The 14,532-nt window shown below is 42.6% G+C and overlaps 1 protein-coding gene across 4 annotated transcripts in view; it reads left to right on the top strand.

The window, feature by feature from the left end:
• LOC111550120 (schwannomin-interacting protein 1) overlaps positions 1-14,532 on the top strand; it is a 633,181-nt gene that overhangs the window by 543,807 nt on the left and 74,842 nt on the right. The window lies entirely within an intron of this gene.

Below are 14,532 nucleotides of genomic sequence, written 5' to 3'. Positions count from 1 at the left end.
TTGGCACATGCCTGTAATTCCAGCTACTCGGGAGGCTAAGGCAGGAGAATCGCATGAACCTGGGAGACGGAGGTTGCAGCGAGCCGCAGTGGCACCATTGCACTCTAGCCTGAGCAACAAGAATGAAACTCCTTCTCAAAAAAAAAAAAAAAAAAAGCTATTTTTTTTCATTCTTTCTCTTTTTTTTTTTTTTTTTTTTTTATTATACTTTAAGTTCTAGGGTACATGTGCACAACATGCAGGTTTGTTACATAGGTATACATGTGCCATGTTGGTTTTCTGCATCCATCAACTGGTCATTTACATTAGGTATTTCTCCTAATGCTATCCCTCCCCCAGCCTCCCACCCCCGACAGGCCCCAGTGTGTGATGTTCCCCACCCTGTGTCCATGTGTTCTCATTGTTCAGCTCCCACTGATGAGTGAGAACAAGCAGTGTTTGGTTTTCTGTCCTTGTGATAGTTTGCTGAGAATGATGGTTTCCAGCTTCATCCATGTCCCTGCAAAGGACATGAACTCATCCTTTTTTATGGCTGCCTGGTATTCCATGATGTATATGTGCCACATTTTCTTAATCCAGTCTATCATTGATGGATATCTGGGTTGGTTCCAAGTCTTTGCTATTGTGAATAGTGCCACAATAAACATGCATGTGCATTTATAATAGCATGATTTATAATCCTTTGGATATATACTGAGTAATGGGATCGCTGGGTCAAATGGTATTTCTAGTTCTAGATCATTGAGGAATCGCCACACTGTCTTCCACAGTGGTTGAACCAATTTACACTCCCACCATCAGGTGAGCCGAGATGGCGCCATTGCACTCCAGCCTGGGCAACAAGAGCAAAACTCCATCTCAAAAAAAGAAAGAAAGAAAAGCTAATTTTTAAAATAGCTTTATTAACATACGATTTATGGCCAGGTGCAGTGACTCATGCCTGTAATCGTAGCACTTTGGGAAGCCGGGGCAGGTGGATCATTTGAGCCCAGGAGTTCGAGACCAGCCTGGGCAACATGGCAAAACCCTGTCTCTACAAAATATACAAAAATTAGCTGGGGCATGGTGGCATGCAAATGTAGTCCCAGCTATTTGGGAGGCTAAAGCAGGAGTATCCCTTGAGCCCAGGAGGCATAGGTTGCAGTCAGCCGAGATCACGCCACTACGCTGCAGCCTGGGTGGCAGAATGAAACCCTGTCTCAAAAAAATAAACCAAAGGGATATAATTTACATACCATAAAATTCACCTGTGTTTTTGTTGTTGTTGTTGTTGTTGTTTTGAGACGGAGTCTCGCACTGTCACCCAGGCTGGAGTGCAGTAGTGCAATCTCAGCTCACTGCAACCTCTGCCTCCCAGGTTCAAGTGATTCTCCTGCCTCAGCCTCCCGAGTAACTGGGATTACAGGTGGGTGCCACCACACCCAGCTAATTTTTTGTATTTTTAATACAGGGGGTTTCACTATGTTGGCCAGGCTAGTCTTGATCTCCCGACCTCATGATCTGCCCACCTCGGCCTCCCAAAGTGCTGGGATTAGAGGTGTGAGCCACCGCGCCCGGCCTCAAATTCACCTGTTTTAAATGTACAGTGATTTTTAGTAAGCATAGTTTTGTGCAAACATCCCGGCAACCAAACCTAGAACCTTTCTGTTATCCCCAAAACATTCCTCTTGCTCATTGACAATCTATCCTCATTCCTCAGGCCAAGGCAACCACTGATCTGCTGTCTTTATAAATCTGCCTTTTCTGAACATTTCATATAAATGGGATCATAGAACATGCAATCTTTTACATCTGGCTTCTTTCACTTAACATACTGTTTTTGATGGTCTTCCATGCTGTAGCACACATCAGTAGTTTCTTCTTGTTGCTGAATAATATTCTGTTGTATCACTGTATTATATTTTGGTTGTCTGTTTTCCAGTTGATGGACATGTGGCTTGTTTTCTCTTTTTAGACCTTATGAATAATGTTGCATGAATACATATACATCTTTGGACAGATGTATGTTTCCATTTGTCTTGGGTAGATTCTCAGGAGAGGAATTGCAAGATCATATGGTAAATTTATGTTTCATTTTATAAGTAACTGCCAAACTGTTTTCCAAAGTAAGCATACTATCTTATATTCCCATCAGCAATGTATGAGGCTTATGGTTTTTTCATATTCTTATCAAAAATTATTTTGTCTTTTTATTATATTCCTTCTACTGGGCATGAAGTATAATAGCATCTCATTGTAGTTTTTTTTTTTTTCTTTTGTTTTTTTTTTTTTGTTTGTTTTGAGACGGAGTCTCGCTCTGTCACCCAAACTGGAGTGCAGTGGCCGGATCTCAGCTCACTGCAAGCTCCGCCTTTTTTGGGTTCACGCCATTCTCCTGCCTCAGCCTCCCAAGTAGCTGGGACTATAGGCGCCCGCCACCTCGCCCGGCTAGTTTTTTTGTATTTTTTAGTAGAGACGGGGTTTCACCGGGTTAGCCAGGATGGTCTCGATCTCCTGACCTTGTGATCCGCCTGTCTCAGCCTCCCAAAGTGCTGGGATTACAGGCTTGAGCCACCGCCCCCGGCTTCATTGTAGTTTTAATGTTCATTTCCCTTATGACTAATGATGTTGAGCACCTTTTCAAATGCTTATTAGCCATTCATGTTTCTTTGGTGAAATATCTATGCAGCTGTTGCCCATTTTTAATTGGCTTGTCTTATTATTAACTTACAAGTGATTTTTATATACTCTGGATACAAATCCTGTACCAGAAAAAGTATTTGCATATATTTTCTCCCAGACTGTGGCTTACTTTTCATTTTCTTACTGATGTTTCTTGAAGCATAAAAGTTTTTAATTTTGATGAAGTCAGTTTTTTTCAGTTTTTCCTTTCATGGATTATGCTCTTGGTGTTGTGTTTAAGAACTCTTTGTCTAACTTAAGGTTGCAAAGATCTTCTACTTTCTTCTACAAGTTTTATAGTTTTAGCTTTTACACTTGGCATATGATTCATTTTAAGTTCATTTTTATGTATAGTGTGAGGTATCTAAATTCATCTTTCTGCACGCAGATATCCAGTTGTCCCAGCACCATCTGTTGAAAAGACTGTCCTTTCCCCATTGAATTACCTTGGCACCTTTGTGAAAAATCAATGGACTATAAATGTAAAGTTTTATTTCTAGACTCTCAATTCTGTTCCATTGATCTATACATCTACCCTTATGCCAGTACCACACAGTCTTAATTAATGTAGCTTTATAGTAAGTTTTAAAATTGGGAAGTCTAAGTTTTCCAACTTTGTTCTTTTTTAAGATTGTTTTGGCTTTTCTAGGTCCTTTGCATTTCCATATACATTTTAGGATCAGCTTGCCAATTCCTGCCCAGAAGCCTGCTGGAATTTTTATAGGAATTATGTTTAATCTATAGATCATGTTGAGGGGCATTGCTATTTTAATAATACTGAGTCTTCCAATTCCTTTATTTAAATCTTCTTTAATTTCTCTTAGCAATGTTTTGTAGGTTGTTGTTTTTTTTTTTTTGGCAGAGTCTCGCTCTGTTACCCAGGCTGAAGTGCAGTGGTGTGATCTCGGCTCACTGTAACCTCTGCCTCCCAGGCTCAAGTGATGCTCGTGCCTCAGCCTCCTGAGTAGCTGGGATTACAGGCACATGCTACTATGCCTGGCTAATTTTTGTATTTTTAGTAGAGACAGGGTTTCACCATGTTGGCCAGGCTAGTCTCAAACTCCTGGCCTCAAGTGATCCACCCACCTTGGCCTCTGAAAGTGCTGGGATTACAGATGTGAGCCATTGCGCCCGGCCTGTAGTTTTCCATGTATAAGTCTTGCACTTCTTTTGCTCCTAATTTTTCAAGTCACTGTTATATGGACTTTCTGATACATAAGGCCAAACTGAAATCATGATACATATTCTTATGACCAAATAAAATGGAAAATTGAAACAAGTGGAGGTGTACTTAATATATGTAAATGATATTTCTATGTGAAGGCCAAATGGTACATTGTGTAAATGAACAGTTTCACAGTGGAAACAATGGGGAAAACCAAATTATTACATGGCATGCATATCCAGTCCAAATGAACCTTGTCCTTACAGTCAGTACCGTATGTGTATAAGCCAATAAAACAACGTCATCTGGCACAATAATCAGTATTGTTAATCGAAATTAATTGTATTCGGCCAGGCGTGGTGGCTCAAGCCTGTGATCCCAGCACTTTGGGAGGCCGAGGAGGGTGGATCACAAGGTCAGGAGATCGAGACCATCCTGGCTAACATGGTGAAACCCTGTCTCTACTAAAAATACAAAAAAAAAAATTAGCTGGGCATGGTGGCGGGTGCCTGGCGCCTGTAGTCCCAGCTACCGGGAGGCTGAGGCAGGAGAATGACATGAACCTGGGAGGCGGAGCTTGCAGTGAGCCGAGATGGTGCCACTGCACTTCAACCTGGGCAACAGAGGAAGACTCCGTCTCGAAAAAAAAAAAAAGAAATTAATTGTATTCTATTTTTGTTTATATTTTGTAAATTCACTTGGATTTTTATAAGCGTTATTAGCAAAAGGAATTTACACCTAGTTTTACATGGATTGGCTCAATATTTTTTTCCTTTAATAGGTGTTGTCTTAGTTCATTTTCTGTTGCCATAACAGAATACCTGAGAGACTGGGTAATTTATAAGGAAAAGAGGTTGTCTGGTTCACAATTCCGCAAGCTGGGAAATCCAAGAAGCATGGCGTTCCCATCTTCTCAGGTTCAGGTGAGGGCCTTGTGCTGTATCACAACATGGCAGAGAAAGGCCAAGAACCAGAAGGGAAAGCAGGAGTGTGCAGAAAGGGACAAAACATGAAAGGCAGCCTTGCTTTATAACAGCCCTGCTCTCTCAGTGACTAAGAGATGCATTAATCCCTTTCTGAGGGTAGATTCCTCAACCAAATGCCTCTTAAAGTTCCACCACCTCTCAACACCATTACGTCGGGGACCAAGCTTCAACATGAGTTTTGGAGGGAGCTGACCATATTCAAACCATAGCAGCTATCTATTTTGTACTCACTATTGTGAAACACTGGCTCTAGTTTTTTTTTTACTTTACAAAGCATTTTCAATTCACCATCTTGTTATTCTCACAGTAACACTGGAGCTTGGGTAAAATAGGGCTTTTTAAAATTCCCATATTATAAATCACGAAACTAAGATTCACAGAAATTAAGTGATGTGTGTAATTGTATACATCCATAAGTGGCAGCTCTGTGATTGCTGAGTGCAGTAGCTCACACCTGTAACCCCAGCACTTTGGAAGGATCTCTTCAACCCAGGAGGCAGGAGGCTCTCCCAAGCCCAGGAATTTGAGACCAGCCTGGGCAACCTGGGGAGACCCTGTCTCTTCAAAAGGTTTAAAAATTAGCCAGGTGTGGACTATTGTGGTTTTTAATCTGTTTGGGACCTGTGGTCCCAGCTACTCAGGAGGCTGAGGTGGGAGGATCACTTGAGGCCAGGAGTTTGAGGCTGCAATGAGGACGGATCACGCCACTGCACTCCAGCCTGGGCAACAGAGTGAGACCCTGTCTTAAAATAAAAAAGAAAAGAAAAGAAAGGAAAAGAAAAGAAAAAGAAATAAAATTAGGAGTTCAGGCTCCAAATCTCTTACTCTTTCCTCTACATCCGTATTGATTATTGATCACTTCCTGAAACCCTGCTAGGATACAAGAGAAATATAAAACTTTTGGAAAGCTTTATAGGTACCAAGATAAAACTAATATGAAGCATAGTAAAGTTAGGGTTAATATAATGGAGGCCACAGCCCAGACTCTAGATTCTAGTAGCGTCTATAGAAAGCAGACAACTATCCAGACCTGAGAGTTGAGTGGGAAGCATACCCTGAGCAATGCATAAGATGCTGTCAGGCAGCCCAGATCTACAGCACTCCCTCCACCTGCTTCCAGGAGGCAAGGACTTCCTTCTCAGCTGCTGGTAATGTTGGCAACTGACAGTGCTCAGCTGAGACCCTCTTTGGGATTGCCTGTGGTTGAGGAGAACTAGGATGCCCAAGGTAGGAGCAGGAGCAACCCATATCCAAAGACAGGTTAATGCTGGGACATGAAGGCCTGGCCCTTCGTGGATCCACTTTGAAGGCCCAGCCCCATTGCAGAGCATCCTCCTGGATCAGTCAGGCCTCTGTTTGCAGCTGCATGAGAGAATCCAGCCTCTCCCTCTGCCCTGTCTTACTGCCTGTATTCCCTCACAGGTGTTGCCCCAGAGCACTCTGAATAAACTTCCTGCCTGTGAATCTCTACCAGAGGGTCAGCTTCCTACATCCAATGATCTATAAGGTTTCTAGGCAACAGGAAATGCCCAAAGGCCAGAATTCCTCTCGTGGGTGTAGCGGAAAGTAAACGGAGTAGTGTTTTGTAGTGGCTACAAAAGAAAAGGGCAATGGTAGTGGACTTTGAAAGACAGGATGAGCTGTCAGCCCTGATGGGGACCCCTCAGAAAGCTGTAGCTGGCCCATGTACTGGCCCATGTACCCCACATATTGCCGAGTAGGGATAGTGCCAGGACCCCGATGTTCGCTTTGTAAAGTGGGTGTGTAGCCCAGGTTTCAGCTCTGATCTTCACTGCGTACTGTCCTCTTCAGCTGCAATCCTATGAATTTGGCCCAGAGGCTAGAACCGGAAGATGTGATTTTAGATCTCCTTTGCCAGTTTTGTGGCTTTGTGATTCTAGAGCTTGTATTTCTCGTTTGAAAAATGGGTATGCTTTGAGGATTGAAATGATCCTAATTTCTGGGGCTCTTCATGAGTGTTATGTAACAGGAGGATTTCATGGCCAAGTAAGTCTGGGTGACACTAGGCCAAACTAAGTTAAATTGATTTCTGAGGATTTCTCAGCCTGTTATATGTTGCTCTTCCTTCCAAATTCCTTAAGGAGGGGGTGTAATCCAAATCATCTCAACCCATCAAGACTTCTTGCTGCCAACACCCTCCATGGAGCGTTAATAAGCCTGGATCTTGCTGGAGTCTTATGGAGAAGCCCTGTCCCATCCCATAATGGACAGTTAATAAATGTCAAATTAGACTCTATTGATTACCATGGTCTGCACTGCCCTAACCTTAAACCAAGTTAGCAGTCTCAGAAATATCAGAAGAGTTCCCAATGACGCTGGTGCTCATGATTGATGTGTTTTTGGTTATTTACATTTGGTAAACTATAATTTACTTCAAGGATACATCCAAATCTGTGTTCAAGACATGTATGTTTTAAAGAATGTTATTCAGTCAAGCTTTTAGACTGGGGAGAAATGTGGTTTTCCAAGGCATACACTCTCCATTCGAACAGTAGTAGCCATCATGTGTTGGAACTTATAGTTGGCACCTTGTGGGGTTGAAACAATATGTTGAAAAGGACGCAGAAGGTGTGTCTGGGCTGTGGGAATGGGAGTGCTATGATGCATGAGTGATGTCACCATTAACAACAACATTCTCCACCTTTGTTTTAGACCACAGTTAAGTTTACCATGTATACTCCTTTACCTTTTGAAGACAGAGCATTTAAATCCTCTCAAGTGCACTGTGTTCAACAGTAACTCATCATCATCTTCTCCCCTTCTGTGCCAGTTCTCTCCACCTCAGATGATGGTGGTGGTCTCCAGGAACACACCCATGATTCCTACCTGGTCTTCATTTCCCATAACCCATCAGTCACCAAATCTTATCAATTTACCTTCCAAATGTGTCTCAAATCACTCCCCTTCCCATCCCAGATGCCACCCTCATTCTGCAAATGCTATTAACTCTCACCTTAACCTCAACATAGTCTCTCTGCCTCTGGTCCTATTTATTTATTTATTTATTTATTTATTTATTTATTTATTTGAGACAGCATCTCGCTCTGTCGCCCAGGCTGGAGTGCAATGGTACAATCTCAGCTCACTGCAACCTCTGCCTCCCAGGTTCAGGTGATTCTCCTGCTTCAGCCTCCCAAGTAGTTGGGATTACAGGTACATGCCACCACACCAGGCTAATTTTTGTACTTTTCATAGAGACAGGGTTTCATCATGTCGGCCAGGCTGGTCTTGAACTCCTGACTTCAAGTGATCTACCTGCCTTGGCTTCTCAAAGTGCTGGGATTACAGGTGAGAGCCACTGTGAGGCCTGCCTCTGGTCCTTTTTAAAAATGTATTTTACTTATCCATTTTTGAGACAGATCATGCCCTGACACCCAAGCTGAAGTGCAGTGGTGCAGTCATAGCTCACTGCAGCCTCAAACTCCTGGACTCAAGGGATCCCCTTGCTTCAGCTTCCAAAGTAGCTAAGACTACAGGCAAACAGCACAGCACCTGGCTTTTTACAAATTAATTTTCATAGAGACGAAGGTCTCGCTTTGTTGCCCAGGCTGGTCTCAAACTCTTGACTTCAAGTGATCCTCCTGCCTCAGCCTCCCAAAGTGCTAGGATTACAGAGTGGAGCCAGCCTGGCCTCTGCCTGTGATCCTGTACTCTTTAAGCCCCTCCCCTAGTCTACCTACCTGACTGCCTATTCAAGTGTGTCTCCTTCTCAAACACTGTAATGACTTCCTTAGGGTAAAGCCTAACCTAAATTCAGCATTAAATAACTCCCGTATCAGCCTTGCTGACCTCTGGTCTCATTTCTCGTCACTCCCTTGTACTCTAACAAAATCAGTCTGCTGACCTGCCTAACTCATGCTGTCTCTAGCTTCCATGCCTTTGTTTTTGTGGTACCCTTTGCCTGAAATGTTTTGTCCACTCTATCTCTTTCTTGCTCAGTTAATTCCTACTTATCACTGAAACGCAGAACTCAGACATCACCTACTCCAGAAAATATTTCCTGACCCCCAGGCTTGATTAGAGCCCTAACCAATTACATATGTTGGGCTATAAATAAATAATATAAATATGATATATAGTATAATTCTTTGTTTATGTGTCTATTTTTGCCTTAAGGCTGGGAATGTGTCTTATCTCTGTATTCCTTGCGCCTGTTACCATACTTGCATTTATCTCAAGTGCTTAATAAATATGCATGGATTAAATGAAGGAATCAAATACCTATGATGAATAAAACTAAGCTAATAGCAACCCATCAACATCAGAAATATAACCAATAATTAGGTAAAGAATTTTCTTTTGCACACTAAGAATGATTGCTTTGCATGACTGGTGAAGTCTGAAGGAGAAAAGCAAGCAATGGGATGGGGTGGCGGGGTTGAGGGAAGGTGCATTGTCCACAAAAGCAGCACTGAGCAGATTCTAATGACTTCAGTGTGGTATAAAGCAACCTGAACACTGAATTGCATCTGGTTTCCAGTGAAAGAGAACCGCTTTGAGCACTTAGCTGGGTTTAAAGTAGTTTCCTCACTTTTGTGTGGCCACTCTGGGTGTTTGCCCGTATCTGTACCTCTGTAGCTGACTTTTTAAAATGCCTGAACTTTGGCTTGTTTTTCCTCATGGATTACTAAAAAAAAGAATACCTTCCTCTACTAATTAGATTAGATTAAAGTTAACCCATGGGACCCTTTGGCAAAGTTCTGACTAGATTAATACTTTTCAGCTAGAGGTTTTTTTTTTTCGACAACAGAGAAGGAATGGAGGGTCACCTGTTACCTTCTGGTGAAATTCCTCATTGTGCTTTTGTCGCTGTATTCTTACTGTGTGCAAGACCTGCCAGTCACAGGCTCTAAGTCTAAGCCTTGGCTTGAGCGACCTTGGTTTGAGCGGCCTTGGGAATAAAGTAGGTTTCCCAGACCCTCCCTAGGACCCTCATTGTTTTGATTTTCCTTTTTACACATATCCACCTACAGTGTGGTACAGCCCAAAACCCAAACTTAAAAATAAACATGCAGTCCCCTTTCTTTTATCCAATGGTGAGACAGGTCAAAGGCAGCTGCAGTAGGCTGAAGCCTAGAGGTAGACCCTCAAGTCAGACAGCGGCCTCCTCCACAAGAATCAGCCAGGGAGCATTCACAAAGCCCACATATCTTACACCCAAGCAGGACAGGAGTGTGGATCGAGGCATATGCTTCAGTGGTGTGGAAGTTTCATGCATCCTCAAATGATGTACATGAAGAAGGCATTTTACACCAAGGTAGCACCTTCTATGCTCTTCTCATATGGCCCCAGAGTGCTGTGCCTAATGCGAAAGTTCTGGGGAGAGGAAGTGGTTGAAAAGCTGTTAACAATAGTTGGGTAGACTTTAAAGCGGGGACAATAACACTCTGAGATTCAAAGTAGAAAAGAGCAGGCAAAGTGCAGCATTGATCACTTGGAAACCTCCTGACGTTTTGTCACCAGCTTCTCTCCCCTACTTCCCTTCTGGGATTTACTAAACACCTCAGCTTTGTGTCGTCTTCCCCAGGAAGGGGCAGCGTGGAGCCGTGGTAGAGCACTGCCTGGGAATCTGCAGGGTCAGTGGGGCCACCTGCCAGCAGCAGAGCCTTTGTGTGACTGCAGGGAAGCCTGGGGCAAGGAACCACTGCCTCTGCCACCAGCACTGCTGTTATCAGCACCAGGAGCTGTGCCAGGGGTTTTGCACTCCTGATCTCCTGCAGCCTTCATTCTGCAAGCAGCACTTGCTGGAGCAGCCTGTCCAAGGTCACAGAGCAAGGGTCAGCTGTGTCCAGCATGGAGACCCTGCTCTAGTCCATGGTCACATCACAGGTCCTCTTCCTTTTCTTTTTTGACAGCATTTGGCTTTTGTACATTAATAAAATTATATATTGCAAGTTCTTAATTTTAGTTGACAAAAATTAACTATTTGATCCTTACCCTCTGTCTTAGTTGTCAATTGCTGTATAAATAATAGTTTACTACAGTTTAACACAACAAACATTTACTGTCTCACAATTTCTGATCATCAGGAATCCCAGAGCTGCTTAGCTCGTGTTTGTGGCACAGAATTTCTCATGACAGTTTAGGCAGAATGTGCACTGGGGCTGCAGTCATCTGAAAGCTTGACTGGGGCTGCTGGAGGGTCCTCCTCATTCACATGGCTGGAGGTTGGAGCCCTCAATTCCTCACCACGTGGCCTTCTCCATGGGCTGTTTGTGTTTTCATGATGTGGCAGATAACTTCCCCCAGTGCTGGTGATCAGAGAGAAAGGAAGAGTGTGGGAGTTTGGGGGAGAGGGAGAGAGGGAGAAAGAGATGGATGGATGAAGCTGCTGTGCTTCTTTTGACCTAGCCTCTGTGGTAGCAGGTATGTCACTTCTGCTTTTTGTTTCTGTAGAACAAAGTCACTATATCCAGCCCACACTTAAGAGGAAGGGCATTAAGTTCTCCTTTTCAAGGGAAGAGTATCAAAGAATTTAGGGACATATTTTAAAACCGCGTACCTTCCCCAACCCGTATATGTAAATCTTCTGAGGCAAACAAAACAAAACAAAAACAGAAAGAAAAAAGCCCAGCATCACTACTAAAAGTAAATGGCTCTGCTCTTTACCTGTTTGACTGTCACTTGCGTGTTCTGGTCACCAGTGGCTCCAGTTTAAAAAACATTTCCCCTTTCCTAAACTGCTTCACAAGGAATGTTTTCATAGCAGAGAAATCTTTGATTTTCAAAGGAATTTATGGGGACTGGAAAGTGTAGAGATAATAATAGTTTGTCCTCTTGATTAAGCCCTGACTCTAGACCAGGCAGTCTATCTAGAATCTGACTTCCATTCTTTGTACTGCAGGCCAGAAGCCTAAGGGAAGCCACCAGGTGGCTGAGCTAGTACCTGGGACCTTCCACAGATTCTTCTGCAGGTGCTTTTGCCTTCCTGTCACCCTTAGGTGAGGTGTAGCCCTCAGAGGATGAGGGTTAGCCCCCAGCTCATTCCTGCATGATATTCCCAGCCACAGGCCAGATGGCTCAGGTAACCAGATCCTGGGAGCCATGTCTCCCAGAGCCAGAGTTGATCTTGGTTGGGATTGGCCAGATATTTCTGGCAGTTTTTTGGGGGATCACATAGACTTGAATGAAAGCTGTATAAGGTTACCAAGTTCACCTGGCAACCAGGAGAACTCTGCTGTTGGCTTTTCCCACCCCTCTGACCAAACACCTGGTGAACATTCTGAAAAAAAGACTTCTATGACCCCAAAAGAACAACCCTAAAGTTAATTCTGTAATTTAAAGTGATTTGGGGGATAAGGGAGCAAAACCAATTCTAGAATAAAGGTGTTCTTACAACCCACCCCCTATCCCCCACAACCCTACCTTAATCAAAATAAGTATTAGGAACTTATTCCACTTAAGGATAAATCAGACACCAAGCCTAAACACTTGAAATTATAATTTCTTCCTGTGAGATGAAATGATCAAAATTTCTACAAATTATGATTACACACAAATCCTTAAAGAAAAATATATATGTATATATTTTCAAATGAGTTTATCAATATGGTATAGAATATTTTAAAATATTTAACTTTCATTCTGTCTGAAATGGAATGAATTTTAGTTTCTAGGAGTGGGAAGTAAAGTAACTGAAATCTGAAGAAAAGGAAGAAAAGAAGATTGTGGGTGCAAGAGTGTTAGGAGGTCAGGGTTGGGAGAGATCAGGAGTTTATTTTTTAGGCATGATACCTTTAAGATGCCTGTTAAATATGCAAGTAGAAATGAGGAGTAGGTGATTGGATAAAGGAGTCTGGAGTTCAGAAGAAGGTCCAGGCTAGAGGTATGAGTGACTAGCCAAGAGAATGGATGACATTACCCAGAAAGTGAGTTTAGATTGAGAAGAACTCCAAGGACTGAGCCTTGGATATTGTAGTGTAGTGTTATACGATAGAACTTTCTTCCAAGATGGAAATGTTCTCTATCATCACTGTCCAATACAACAGCCGCTAGACACATGTGGCTGTTGAGCACTTAAAACATGGCTAGTGCAACTGAGAAATTGAATTTTTAATTTTATTCAGTTTAATTAGCCACATGTAGTTAGTGACTACAGCTCCAGTGGGTAAAAGTAGAAGAAATGGGGGATGAGCAGAGGAGAGGCCTTTAATGAAGGAAAAGAACCAGAAGAGAACGTTGTCTTGGAAGCCAGCTATGTTGAATGTTGCTCATAGATCTAGTATGAGGAAGATTTAGGATGATGTAGCATGGTGAAGACAAAAGCCTGATTGGAAGGTGTTCAAAGGAGAATAAAGGGGAGAGAGAAATCGTAGACAGCAAGTCTGGACAAGTCTTTCAAGGAGTTTTGTGGTTGTCTAGGAGAATGTGGGAGTAAACAGACTGGGAAAATGTAGAGAGGCCAGGCAGTGCTGAGGGCATGCTTGAGGTTAGTGGTCATGAATTTAAATGAGATCAGTTAGTGTGATCCTACAGTCATCCCCACTTATCCACCAAGGCACATTCCATGACCCCCAGTGGATGCCTGAAACCATGGATAGTACTGAACGCAATTGCCATCAACTGAAACATGTTTTTGTTTATGTCTTCAACCCATAAATTTAATGCCTTTCCGTCTTAACTAAGAACTTACGCACTGTGCTGTAACTTCTGCAGTTCGAAGCATGACAGTGAAACTAGCACAAATTTATTTTTCCTTTTTCACACTTTCACAGATAAAAGATTTGGTCTTATTGTAGATCACAGCAACCTCAGCATTCATTTTTTTTTTTCTTTCCTTATTGAGTCAAGAACTTTTACCTTTTCACTTAAAGGAAGCACTTTACAGCTTCTCTTTGGCATATCCAAACTACCAGCATCACTACTCTTTCATTTGGGGCCATTATTAGGTAAAATAAGGATCACTTGGACACAGCACTGTGATACTGCGACAGTTCATGTGATCACCAAGCTATACTAAGTGACTCACAGGCAGGGACTGTAGACAGTGTGGATGTGCTGGACAAAGAGATGATTCAGTCCTGGATGGCACAGAGCGGGATGGTGTGAGATTTCATCATGCTATTTAGAATGGCACTCAATTTAAATTTTATAAATTGTTTACTTCTGGAATTTTCCATTTAATATTTTTGGAACTTTGTTGATTGTGGGTAATCAAAATGGCAAATAAGGGGAGACACTGTATATTTTTCTCCAGCCACATATGTCAGCTGAGAGCAGGCACAGAGTAGGAAACAGCTGAATTTATCCACAGGTGGGATTTAACCAAGTGAATATGAAGTGAGGGGGCAAGTGAGATGAAGTGATTGAGTTAGGGGTTGCAATGATAGGTCAGGGAATCTAAGACACAGAGAGAGAAGAAAGGACACCCTGAGAGTACAGAATGGTGAAAGTGGACAGTACGTGGGGTATAAGGCATAGTGCAATGGAAGAATTATTGGATTAAGAGTAGTTAGAAATAATGAGCTGAAATGACAGTGAAGACTGTTGGAAAATGGGAGGCTTGAAGACAAAATTATGGAGGGCATGAAGTTGTTGATAATGGCAAAGTAGGATATGGCCATGGGAACAGGTATAACTGAGATGGAATGGAAGAAGATGGAATTTACAGTCCAAAATTTTGCAGGGACCATCTAACAGACATGGAAATTTCCAGGAATTATATAGGTTGGTGCAAAAGTAGTTGCGGTTTTTGCCATT

Source organism: Piliocolobus tephrosceles, chromosome 2 (assembly GCF_002776525.5).
Source record: "Piliocolobus tephrosceles isolate RC106 chromosome 2, ASM277652v3, whole genome shotgun sequence".
In the NCBI taxonomy this organism is placed as follows: domain Eukaryota; kingdom Metazoa; phylum Chordata; class Mammalia; order Primates; family Cercopithecidae; genus Piliocolobus; species Piliocolobus tephrosceles.
Note: the sequence above shows the minus strand (reverse complement) of the source record. Positions and strands in the feature narration are given on the sequence as shown.